The following is a 13,992-nucleotide window of genomic DNA, read 5'->3' on the forward strand; positions in this document are numbered from 1 at the left end:
GCCTCCCCTAGAATTTCCCAGAGAATGATTGTATTCAATATATCTACATTCCATATTACTTATCAGAGCATCAAAATCAACACAAATTGAGATGTCGTCATTCATTGGCTAAGAACTAGTTCTGCACCCAGAATCGATTCTCAACCCTTGCTCTCTTACTCACCTTACCAGTCAGACGAGAGCTGTAATAACTCGTGATGTATGAAGAAGTCGCCATTTTACTTGGTTTTGGGCTGTGTTTCACCCGTTCCCCAGACGTCTCATCACTCGCAAGTCTCTTTCGATTTGGTCGAGCCATCATGCACGCTGCGCCCTTTAATTTCTTGTGCCGGTAGGGTTGCTGAAGAGAAGTGATTTCACAGGGTTGTCGTCCGGCATTCTTACGATGTGACCGGCCCACCGCAACCTGTTTTTCGCCAGGTGTGCAATGGGGTTCTCTCCAGGCAGCGCTTGTAGCTCATGGTTCATGCGCTGTCGCCATTATCCGTCGTCCGCTTGTGCTCCACCGTAGATAGTCACCTTCTGTTCGCCGATAGGCACCTTCTGTTCGAAAACACCAAAAGGACTTCCGTAGAGGACTACCGGTTATATCAGGGTTTTGTAGTTTTTTGTATCGAAGTGGTCATGTCCGATCATCACCGTGATAGGTGCGTACGTTCCTAATGTCTGAAAAGAACGGGCCGTCGTTGAGAACATGGTCAATTTGTTTTGCTGCACGTTGGTCGAGGAAAGAAAGAACTTTGGACTGCTAATCCGCTGGAAGCTGCGAAGTTGGTGCATAGCAGGCTGTGCGGGCCGATAACCGGCTTATATAAGTCTTTCCTTCCGTTCATGTCCCCAACGACGATCTTGATGTCTCTACGCGAGCAGCTATCGTGCCTTGCGGCCACAAATCCACCGTACCTTCTCTCCTTTCCGTCAAAACTCCTGGAGTGCAACGATCCGGGATCCGGGTCGTTAAGCGATCTACTGTTACATGTACTGAGCTTCTAATCGTCGTCCTTATTTCGTCGGCTGGGTTTTGAATTCTTGATTCTCCTTAGTATGTTGATTTTAGTATGCTGCCTTACTAGGGCTGCGATGCCTAGTCTCGCGACGGAGCTGCCGCCATAGATGTAGCTGGCGAGACACCGCATTTCATCTTTCAACCGTCCGGTCCGGATCAGTCGCTGTTTGAGCCGCCCCTAGCCTGTCGGGTAGACGCGCAGACAAGCTGCTCTCTAAGGAGAACAACTACCCCTTCCTGTCAGCATACGACCAAGTTCCCACCGGTACACCGGTTTTTCCTTGGTTGCTCGTATCCCAGTCGGTACCACGTGGAGATAGGAATAGGGCATTATGCCCTGAACCACACTGGGCTCTATTTTATTCAAACTAGTACGGGTGAACTGTTAAAAAACACTGCCCAGCCGTTTACCAAATCTGGCTCTCCTCAATAACGAATCAGTGTTGCTGAAAGAGCTTGGCGTTGACGGTGTGTTCAAGATATTCAGTACATCTTCGGAGATTCTATCCCTAAGTGATTTTTTTCTGCTTTTACGATACTATTTTAAGCGTTATTAAATAAGCATATACAAACTCTTTTTTTCTCTTTTTTAAAATGACATACATGAAAACTAGCCTTCCCTAGAAATTTTTCTTAGTTGCGCCCATGATAAAAGTTGAATAACTCTGAGTAGATTAACTCACGGGCATATTCGCAGACGAGTTGTTTTTTCGTTAAATGTGGCCCTCTTCACATGACATGTAAACTTACAATAAATCACAAGAAAGAACTGTTTCTTCTTAGAATAAAAACATATCCAGCTTTTTACGCATCATATTGGCGGTCGCCATAATATGTGATTTCTGAAAAATTGGCAACACAAATGTTGCCAGATATATTTTTCTTTTGATAAAATATATGAAGACTTATAGCTACAGTAAACAAAAGCATGATTTTTGTTCTCTGTATGCCTGAAGGGCACTGGGTACTGAAATGCCACTGCGACATTCTTGCTGATTGTCTTTTGTGGCGGGCCCCGATTGCTGTGCACAGGTTACGGATTGTTCGTACTCATTGATGGAGTAGAACTGTTTTGTTGTAAACCTGTACCCCAATTAGGTACAACATAGTTGATGAAACTAATGACCTGCTTGGGATTGAAGCTCCATGCTTGGTATGGAGTTAAAAGGGTAACTTCCTAAGAAGTTGTACCTAGAGGAAGCAAGAGCTTCGCAAGAGCAAAGCAAATGCTCTGAACTCTCTGGTTCAGATTTGCAGAATCGGCAGGTGTCGTTCAACACTACGCCGATTTTCTTTAAATGATAAAAAGCGGGACAGTGTCCGGTGAGGAGTCCCGTGATTATCCGTAGGTCACTACGATTTAGACTAAGTAGCTTTCTGGCGGTTCCAGGGTTCGGATAGATAAACTGTTTGCCTTGTCTACAACCCTGTGCCTGTTGCCATTGGGATACTATTTCTAGCCCTTCCCAAGTTAGTAGTTCGCTTTTGATAGCGGAAATGGACGTACCCAGAAACGGCTCGGGGCCAATAAACCGCTGAGCTGATCCCTGTCTTGCTAGGTAGTCAGCGTGTTCATTACCCTCGACTCCGCAGTGTCCGGGCACCCAAAACAGAAAAACTGAATTCTGTCGGGAAAGTTCCCGTAGAGTTTCAATGCATTCCCAAACAAGTTTGGAAGCGCATTTGACGGACTTAAGTGCTAGTAGTGCTGCTTGACTGTCCGAGAATATACCGATTTTCGCATGTCTGTAGTTGCGTTGCAGACATATTTTTGCGCAGATATATATGGCATATACCTCTGCTTGAAAAACGGTGGGCCATTTTCCCAGGGAAAACGTTTTCCTGATACCGGGTCCGTATATACCAGATCCCGTTAGGGATCCCATTTTCGAGCCGTCCGTATAAAAATTGACGATGCCAGGTGGAAGATTAGGCCCTCCATTGTTCCACATAGAGCGGATTGTTTCAATCACTCTATATGGAATATCCATGTTGGTCCTAACGTCCATCCAGTCGGAGACTGTGGTTAATAGCGGAGTTAGTTTGAACTCCCTAAGTATGCGAAGGTGGCCGATTTGGTCCCCTTCAAGTATAGTTTTCCTCCTTTGCAACCTTAGAGCGCCAAGCTCTGCTTCCTTTTTCACATGAAGATGTAGAGGTAGTAGGCAAAGCATAGCTTCCATGGCTGCAGTTGGAGTTGTTCGCATAGCGCTGGTAACCGAAAGACATGCAAGTCTTTGAACTTTTTTGAGTTTGGCTTGCGCAGTCACTTCGTTCACCTTAGGCCACCACACTAGGGCAGCATAGGTGATTCTTGGTCGGGCAATGGTCTTGAAAGACCAGAGTGCCAAGTCTGGTTTTAGTCCCCAGGTCTTACCGAACAGAGTTCTGCAGGCCCAGATCGCTGAGATCGCTTTCTTAGCGACATGATCCAGTTGTGCAGACCAGTTCAGTTTCTCGTCCAAAATAATTCCGAGATATTTGACTTCATTGCTGAAGCCCAGTCTAACTCCATTCAGTATTGGAGGAGTGATGGAGATCGTCCTTCGTCTGCCGAATGGAATTAGGACTGTTTTTAAGGGGTTTATGTTTAGATCCTCCTGTAAACACAAAGCCGTTTGCATTCGGCTCGACAGAGTTGCGTCATCTTTACCTCTGACGATAAGGACGCTGTCATCGGCGTATCCAATGACCTCGTAACCAAGCTGTGAAAGCTTGTTGAGGAGTGCGTCGACAACTAGTGACCATAACAAGGGCGAGAGAACTCCTTCTTGCGGGCATCCCTTGATCACTGACATTGTTACAGACGAATCTCCCAAGTTTGCTGTGATCACTCTGCTAGAGAGCATTGCGTGTATCCAGTTCTTTGAAGTTTGGTCGATTTCCTTATGAGAAAGAGCCGTATCAATTGATGCAAAGGACGTGTTATCGAAGGCCCCTTCAATATCAAGAAAGGCACATTGCGCCGTCTCCTGATAACTCAGGGACTTTTCAATCAACGTCACTAAGCTGTGAAGAGCAGTTTCTGTTGGCTTGCCGCTTTGATAGGCATGTTGGTTCTTGTTCAGCGGGGAGTCTTTAAGAAACTCATCACGGATATATTTATCCATTATTTTCTCCATCAACTTGAGAAGCGATGAAGTCAGACTTATGGGTCTGAAAGTTTTAGGTAGGGTTTTGTCCTTTCTTCCAACTTTGGGGATAAACACTACCTTCACCTTCAGCCAGTTATCCGGAATATGGCCCAGGATAAAGCTGGCTCTGAAGAGGTTGATGAGTTCGGACATGATAACTGCGGCCGAATTTTGTAGAAAGATGGGTAGTATGCCGTCTGGACAAGGAGACTTCATAGGGTCGAATGAGCTTAGAGCCCAACCTATTGAAGCTTCCGTGAACAGTCGACGGGTCAGCAGGATGGACTCCCGAGACGCCATATGTCTCGAATTGTCCTGCCGCGACCCATCACTATTCAGTTCTTCGGTCTCTGTCGATCCAGGAAAGTGGGTGTTTATAAGAACCTCCAGCGTTTCCTTGGTAGTGACAGTGAGGCATCCATCCTCTTTCCTCACCTGTCCTAAACCGTTAGTATGGTCTTTGGACATCGCCTTTTGGAGCCGCGTAGCTTCCGGCAGAGTTTGGATTCTTTCACAGAGACTAACTCTGGATTTCCGTTTAGCCTTGCGTAGCTCGGCGTTGTACTTAGTGAGGGACGCCCTGTAGTCGTCCCAGTTAGACGTGACTTTTGCCCTGTTGAACAACCGCCTAGTTTCCCGACGAAGGTCACTAAGTTGATCATTCCACCAGGGTACGTCACGGCATACTGACTGCTGTGTTAGTAGACAGTTAGCGTCGAAAGCATCCATGATTCTGTTTTGTAGATCATTTGCTGCCGAATTCAGGTCAACGTTGAGCGGTGAGCGTTGGCATCGCAGCCGATCAGAAACGGCTTGTTGATGGCCTTGCAGTACCGCACGAGCGCAGCAACTTCGGGTGGCGGTATATCACCTTGGTCGCCCGGGAAGTAGGCCGACGCGACAACCATTTCCTGCTTTCCTCTGGTTGTCGGTACTTCAACCGTGACGGCAACGACGTCGCGTTGGATAAATTCTGTAATAGGTAAAAATTTTAAATCTCTATTTAGCAGAATTGCAGTCCTTGGTTTGGACTGCGTGTCACAGTAGATTAACCTACCGTTAGGAGCGTTAAGTCCGAGAACTTTGGATTCGTTGATCCACGGCTCCTGGATGAATGCAGCCGCTAGCTGCTCTTTGGCGAATCTCCTGCAAAGAACACCCGAGGCGCCTTTTGCGTGATGGAGATTCGCTTGCACGCAGCGAAGGCTGCTCACTTTGCAGTGAAGTTGCCGTCTTTGTCCGGATCGGAAGATGATCCTGGTATTGGCTGACGGCTGCCAACAGTGGTTTGGCTGGTTGATGGAAGTTGCTCTTCCTCACTGTTCGGCTTCGGTTGCAGCAGTCGATTGGCAACAGAGGGTCGTCGCGCACACTGTGGCGGTTTTTGACTCCGGGGGGTGCGACTTTTCGGTGGTTGATGCTTCACACTCTTGCGAGTCTTCGGCGGAACCGTCCGAGCAGCTGCGGGGTTGCGTTGTTTGGGTGGTGACAGGGCACTCACGGGGGAGCATCCTGCGCGTACCTTCTCAACCGCAGGGTTGCGTTTGGGTGGTTGTGGGGCACTTCCGGAGGAGTTTCCCACGCGAACCTTTAGCCCATTCGCAGGATCGCTTTGCCTGGGTGGTGGCAGAGTACTCCCGGAGGAATTACCCACACGTACCTTCCCTGACGTTGCGACGGAGTCTTTCCTGCCTGTGACGTTCGGCCTTCCGCTTACATTTCGGATGCGTGCTTTGCCGAAACCGTAGTGCAGTTCATTATTTGTACTCTCAACGAGTTTGGCCGATTCTTCGTCAATATACAGAACTAGTTCGACCAAGGTCTTTACCAATTTGCGGTTACAGACTCACCACATTTTGGTAGAGAGATGGTCGTTCTGATTCTGGAGTGAACGAAGAATCTTCTCGTCCGGAGAGTTCGCACTGTCCGCGAAGTAACCGACATACCGTCTGGCCTTCGGCAGATCCTTCATGTGGTATACACGAAGTTGTGCTTCCTCTCATGGTACGAGAGAAGGTACCTCCCTTTCCAAACACTGCACTGTGTCGTTGTCGGCACAGGCAAGTTGCAGGAAGCCATTTTTTAGATGGCAACCGTTAAACTTGGGCTTGGTGGTTGGATTTTCCTGGTCCGCAATGTGATCGAGGATGGAGGTCCGGACAGCCTGAAGCTGGTCCGTTGTGAGTAGGAAGCTGGGGTGGGTAGCAGAAGTAACCGCAAGGCTTATAGCTCCCACCATGTCCCTATATGTGGCCTTCGGGAGCGGCTTCGAACCCGATGACCCCAAACCAGTGCCGTTTCGCAGTTTTTTAGGCTGTGGACACTTAGTACTGGTGTTTGGGGACACCAAGTCGTCCGACCGCTGTCGCTTGACGGCGACTTGGTTCGATTGAGCAGGCTGCTCCGTTGGAAGGAGGGCCAGCTTCCTGGCTTCTTCGTACGGGAGACCGGAGCGAAGATTTTTGCTCAGTCGCCGCCTTTGCGCATTTGAAAGTCGCTTGACAAGGGGTACCGATGATTCGGGTTTCCCTTCGTCATCGGGCCTTGTCTGTGGACCGGGAACTAAGTCCATTTGACTTTCGTCATTCCCTTGTGGAGAAAGTAGGATTAAGGATGAAGCAGAGGGTCCTCCGTCCAGCGATTCGCTGTTGAGGTTGAAATCATCCTCATGCTCCATCTCCTCCGTTCTGCCCGGTGCGTTTGTTTTTATTGGACTACGCTCCGATGAGTCCATGGGTTCCGGCAAATAAAGGCTGCCGGTGGCCGAATTTTGTGAAGTTTTGTCGTTCATAAAATTCCCACGAGTCGCTGGGTAAAGATGAGTCCGCTGCATCAGTGACCCGCGTGATGCAGTAAGGGCTAATTACTGTGAAGGGTGCCCTGGCACTCCACAGGCTCCGTTAGAGGCTGGGTATTTCTTAGACCCCTTATTCGTAAAGGCTAAACTGAACCAAGAGAATCGTAACAGGCGGAGTTAAATAAAAGCATGATTACTATATACCATTTCGTTCCTTGGAATGTCCTTTACCCAGTGATGCAGCCAGCTTTTTACGCACCATAATGGCGGGTGATATAATGCGCATTCGTAATTTGTAAACCTCTCTGCTTACGTCAGATTCGTGATTTCTGCAGTTTTAGCAACATTAATGTTGCCAGATTAATTGTTTTTCTTGCGAAACACATGCAGAGTCAAACTGACGTAAACAGAGTTGTCAAAAGGGTAGGTAAGGTAACATATTACGAATTTTTCATTATAGCGTCCGCCATAATGGCGCGTAAAAAACTGGATAGCTCTTTACTGTAGGACCACTTCCAGGGAACCAGCAGGCGTTGAAAAAAGTGACAGTCAGTGTTCAGACGGTTTGCCTATCTATCTCATAGCGAATTTCTTCATTCCACTAGCTCACTTCGTTTTGACCTGAAAGCAACCTAACTGCTGTCAAAACCCTTTATTCGCTCGATTTTGACCCAGCTTTGACCTGCCGTGCTGCCCGAAACGCGCTAAAAATTCGTAAATCATTATTTGGCATCTCTTCCTTACTTGCGTCGTAGATGGCGATGTCGTTTCTTTATTTCTCCATAGATTTGCCCTGACCCAGGTGAATAAAGAAATTCGCTATTGGGGCCGTTTCTAAGCCACGTGGTCATAAAGAGGGGAACGGGAGAGTTTGTAAAAAGACCACGAAGACCACGCACGGGAGTTCACAAAACAACCACGTGGTCTTTTTTCCTGACTTTATTGTTGCCACCAAGTCAAGAATGAAGTTTTTGCATTTTAGAAATACACTAAAGTCACTTTTTACACGGGGGTAAGTGCCGCGTAAAAAAACCGCGTTAATTCCGGAATCCGCGTAATAAAAAATCGTGTGAATTTCGGAATCCGCGTAAAAAAACCCGCGGTAACCCTCTCTCGCTCACAAGGTTTATCATTAAAATTTATAGCTTCACGATGATAACAAAATTCAAGCTGAACACTTTGTAGACTAACTAGAATTACTGTCAACTGTAGTATTTTGAAGAAACTGCGGCAGCATATAAAAGTTTATGGAATAATCGTAAGCACAACAAACTATTTTATGTCAAGGTATGATAATTACAATTCTTAGTGCTTTAGAGTCACTATGAGCGGGAGAGGGTTAATTCTGCAATCCGAGTGAAGAGAAACCGAAATCCGCGCAAAAAATACCACGTAAATTCCGGAATCCGCGCAAAAAAATACCACGTAAATTCCGGAACCCGCGTGAAAAAAAACCGCGTAAATTCCGGAATCCGCGTAAAAACAGGAGGGTTGTGTGCAAAGCCACGACCGCAATGTTGAAGTAGAATACTTCTACAAAAAAGATAACCCGGCTGCTTGCGTGTCAGTCACCTTTTCCAGTAAATAAACCTTGACTAATCAGATCAACCGAATTTTACGCTTCAACAAGTATTGACCATTTTCAATAATATAATAAGTTGCTTGTCATGGTTGGGGCTTGACAATTTTTAAATTTTGGGATGAAATTTTTCGGATGTCGTGCTCATGACTGAAGGAAAAGATAATTCAGTACGTTCTGAGACACGAAAATAAAGTGAAATTTGTAACTTTTACAAACTTAAAAATGAAAATTAACTCAAGAGAAAACATCAACACTTTAATCTCAGATTTTTATTTCATCCTGAAAAGGACAATTTTTTGTTCAATTTAGTATCGAATAAGATGCCGATTACATCTTTGCGTTATCACTGATAAGGCGAACAAAGTATTCGTTGTGATAATGTAAACAGTGAAATGCTAATATAACGCTCAAAACTAGACGGCTCACGTGTTGTCAAAATGAGTCAACTTTTCATTGAATGCATTGGTGCTTATTACGGGAGTCACTTCACGGTGAAATATATTTCACTCTCACCCTCACTTCACTTTTTTAGACCTATTCCCGATTCCACCTCAAAAGAGGTGACAAAAATCACCTCCGTGGAGTGAGATTGACAGTGAAGTGAAATTGAGAATAGGACAAGTGAAATGGGATTGTTTCCCAGCTCAAAAATGTCCAAGTCCCAGAAAGTCATTTTTTCCCGTTTTTTTTTTAGATAACACCAGATCTTTACGTGTTCTGCATTTCTAAGACATTCGGCATCAAAAAAAAATGTTTTTTTCGGCATCAAAAATTTCCTGAACTAGTTTGCATTTTTTTCATCGGGCAAAAAATGAAAAATTGACCGCTTTAAGGCACGGATCAAACTCTGATTTGCTTCGTTATTGAAGAATAAATCCAATATTTACCATTAGATCACAAATCAATCAACTTTAGGACTTATGGCAGCTTCGTGGAATCATTTCTCCGTCCAAAATGGTCGTGAAATAATTCCACGCGAAACGTCGCTTTTTCCGTTCTCACTTCACTGATATGACACTCGTAATAACCCAGATTCCGCGGCAGATGTCACTTTGCGACGTTTTTCTCACTTACGTGAGTCCCGTAATAGGATTTTGTTCACTTCACTCTGATTTCACCGTGGAGTGACTCCCGTAATAAGCACCAACTAGTGCCCACTATCGTACAGAGACTGCATTTCACTAAAGTGCCTCACTGCATCAGCCGCTATCGATGCTGAGACTAGTGCGCTATCCATAGCCATGCCACAGTTGTGGCCGCTATACGCTGCCATTGGTATCCGCTGTCCCTGCATCAGCTGGCCCAGCTTCTATCGTTGCTGGAAACCGCTGCATATAGTGCACTATCCATCGCTACGCCACAGCTGGGGCCGCTTTCCGCTATCTCTGGTATCCACTGCACTGCTAGTGCTGCTGCTAAGAGAGGACGACTGCTGTTGTCGCTGTCTAGAACTATTATGAGCGGCTTCGGCTGAAACAGACTTTTATATAGGCCAAATAGCATGTTTTAAGTGGGCAACAAATGGTGAGTTGACAACCTGGAAGGAGCGTCAAACATAGCTTCGTCCCTCACAAGTTCCTATCTCAAACCTCCACGAGTCATATGATTACACTAGACTGCCGGTTGAAACATGGACACAACTGGTTGGTGTTGCCTGGGCAATGTTGTCATCCGACACTAGCTAAGTGAGAAGGTGCGACGCGATCATTGGCGCGTAAACCATATTCTGGCGGTGGAGGAAATGCTTCGCCAACCTGAGCGTCTGTTCACCAAGATGGTGCGGCTCAAAACAGCGTCTGATCTCCATGTTAGGAACGGCTGATCAACGTCCTGGTGGCAGCGTGGGACTCTAAACAGAGCTGACACGATGGTCCCCCGGCGAGACAGGGGGTTGGGGAAGGTCCAACAAGCCGCCCCGGAAAACAACATGTTACAAACAACGTAAGAGATAATACGGATCGGAACAATCGGCATAGACCTAGGCAACGAAATAAGGACTACGATTGGAATCTTGGGACATGGAACTGCAAATCGCTCTGCTTTCCAGGATGCGACAGGGTAATCTATGACGAGCTACATCCACGCAACTTCGAAGTCGTAGCGCTGCAGGAACTTTGTTGGACAGGACAGAAGGTATGGAGAAGCGGGCACCGGGCGGCTACTTTCTACCAGAGCTGTGGCACCACCAGCGAGCTGGGAACCGGCTTCATAGTACTGGGTAAGATGCGCCAACGCGTGATGGGGTGGCAGCCGATCAACGCAAGGATGTGCAAGTTGAGGATAAAGGGCCGGTTCTTCAATTACAGCATCATCAACGAGCACTGCCCACATGAAGGAAGACCCGACGACGAGAAGGAAGCGTTCTACGCGCAGCTGGAGCAGGTCTACGATAGCTGCCCGCGACGGGACGTGAAAATCGTTATTGGGGACATGAATGCTAAGGTAGGCCGGGAGGCAATGTACAGACCGGTAATCGGACCAGATAGCCTGCATGCCGTGTCTAATGATAACGGCCATCGGTGCGTAAACTTTGCGGCCTTTCGTGGTATGGTAGTCCGAAGTACCTTCTTCCCCCGCAAAGATATTCACAAATCCACCTGGAGATCACCCGACCAACAGACAGAGAACCAAATCGACCACGTTCTAATCGACGGCAGGTTCTTCTCCGACATCATCAACGTTCGCACCTACCGCAGTGCGAATATAGATTCGGACCACTACCTAGTAGCTGTGTGCATGCGCTCAAAACTATCGACGGTGTATAACACCCGCCGAAGTCGAACGCCGCGACCAAATATTGAGCAACTGCGGGACGCTGAGGCTGCACAGGAATACGCGCAGCAGCTGGAGGCAGTGCTACCCACGGAAGAGCAGCTTGGCGCAGCTACCCTTGAAGATGGCTGGAGGAGCATCCGATCCGCCATAGGTAGCACTGCTGTAGTGCTACTAGGTACAAGGGCCCCGAATCATAGAAATGACTGGTTTGACGGCGAATGCAAACGGTTAGTCGAGGAGAAGAATGCAGCACGGGCGAGAATGCTGCAACACCGCACGAGAGCGAACGTGGAACGATACCGACAGGCACGGAACAGCCAAAACTCAGTCCTCCGAAGGAAGAAGCACCAGCAAGGTGACCGAGATCGCGTAGCGATGGAAGAGCTGTACCAAGCTAACGACACTCGGAAGTTCTACGAGAAGCTGAACAGCTCCCGTAAAGGCTTCGTGCCGCAAGCTGATATGTGCAGGAGCTTGGACGGCAACCTCCTTACTGACGAGCGTGAGATGATCGAAAGGTGGAGGCAGCACTTCGACGAGCATCTAAACGGCGATGCAGTAGAGCGCGAGGACGGTATGGCAACTGATCTTGGTGCACGAGCAGAAAAAATCAGAACTCCAGCCCCCGATCTTCTGGAGGTGGAGGAGGAGATTGGTCGGCTGAAAAACAACAAAGCTGCTGGAGTGGACCAACTTCCCAGCGAGCTATTGAAATACGGTGGAGAAACACTGGCTAGAGCCGTGCACTGGGTCATTGTCAAGGTTTGGGAGGAAGAACGAGTACCGGAGGAGTGGATGAAGGGTATTGTGTGTCCCATCTACAAAAAGGGCGATAAACTGGAGTGCTACGGGCAATCACTCTGTTGAACGCCGCCTACAAGGTACTCTCCCAAATACTTTGCCGTCGACTATCGCCATTTGCGAAGCAGTTCGTGGGGCATTACCAGGCGGGATTTATGGGTGCCCGCGCAACCACGGATCAGATATTCGCGGTGTGGCAGGTTATGCAGAAATGCCGCGAATATAACGTGCCCACACATCATTTGTTCATCGATTTCAAATCGGCGTACGACACAATCGATCGGGACAAGCTATGGCAAATTATGCACGACTACGGTTTTCCGGACAAACTGACGCGGTTGGTCAAAGCGACGATGGATCGAGTGATGTGTGTAGTTCGTGTTTCGGGGGCACTCTCGAGCCCCTTCGAAACCCGAAAAGTGCCGAGGCAAGGTGATGGTCTCTCGTGCCTACTGTTCAACATTGCCCTAGAAGGTGTCATTAGAAGAGCGGGGATTAACACGAGTGGCACGATTTTCCAAAAGTCGGTTCAACTGTTTGGCTTCGCCGACGATATTGACATTGTGCCTCGGACCTTTGTGAAGATGGCGGATACGTACATCGGACTAAAGGCTGAAGCCAAACGGATTGGACTGGTCATCAATGCATCGAAGACGAAGTACATGAAAGGAAGGGGTTCACGTGAAGACAGTAACAGTATCAGTAACCTCCCACCTCGAGTTCAAATTGGTGGTGATGAAATCGAGGTGGTCGATGAGTTCGTGTACCTGGGCTCACTGGTAACTGCCGACAACGATACCAGCAGAGAAATTCAACGGCGCATTATGGCAGGAAATCGTGCATACTTTGGTCTCCGGAGGACGCTTCGATCGAGTAGAATTCGCCGACGCAACAAGTTAACCATCTACAAGACGCTGATCAGACAGGTAGTCCTCTACGGGCATGAGACATGGACTACGCTTGTGAAGGATCAACGCGCCCTTGCGGTGTTCGAGCGGAAGGTACTGCGTACCATTTTCGGTGGACTGCAGATGGAAAACGGAGTGTGGAGAAGGCGAATGAACCACGAACTGCAGGAGCTGCTTGGGGAGCCATCTATCGTCCACACCGCTAAGATAGGCAGGCTGCGGTGGGCTGGGCATGTTGTAAGGATGTCAGACGACAGCCCGGTAAAGATGGTTCTTGAAACCAATTCGTCAGGGACGAGACGGAGAGGTGCACAGCGGGCAAGGTGGATCGATCAGGTGGAAGACGACCTGCGGACCCTACGCAGACTGCAGAGCTGGCGAACTGCATCCATGGACCGAGTGGAATAGAGACGACTCTTACGTACAGCAAAGGCCACACCACGGCTTGGGACTGTTTGGTAAGGTAAGGTAAGCATGTTTTAAATTGCAAGGTATGATTCTGTCGACACTACGAAAGACCACGGCTGGGAGAGGGGGGCGGGGCTTAAGGAGGGTGTAAAAAGTGATCAAAATATGACCACGTGGTTTAGGAACGGCCCCATTAGTGATTACATTGAAGCGTTCGAAATTTGAATCAAAGCCGAGTTCTGAATTCTCGTTAATTTCATGAACAAAGCATGTTTGAAACACTATAAATAGCACTCAATTACAACTATAAAATAACCAACATGTTAAACCTCTTAGATCGACGAGTAAATTCATTTTTCGTTGATTTTTCAGTGCATCAAGTTACATCAAGTTACATCATAGCTCAAGTATTCGAAATTTGATGCAGTACGGTAATTGTTTTGCCAATCCCATGTTACAGACAAGAGCAAAACAGGCTCGAGGTGGGAAAAAGTGGCAGAAAAGTATGGCCACTATCATGGGAAGATAAATTTAAGTGTATTAATTTGAAGAACAATAAATGTATGCTTTCAATTTTACCT

The sequence above is a fragment of the Wyeomyia smithii genome, chromosome 3, assembly GCF_029784165.1.
Source record: "Wyeomyia smithii strain HCP4-BCI-WySm-NY-G18 chromosome 3, ASM2978416v1, whole genome shotgun sequence".
In the NCBI taxonomy this organism is placed as follows: domain Eukaryota; kingdom Metazoa; phylum Arthropoda; class Insecta; order Diptera; family Culicidae; genus Wyeomyia; species Wyeomyia smithii.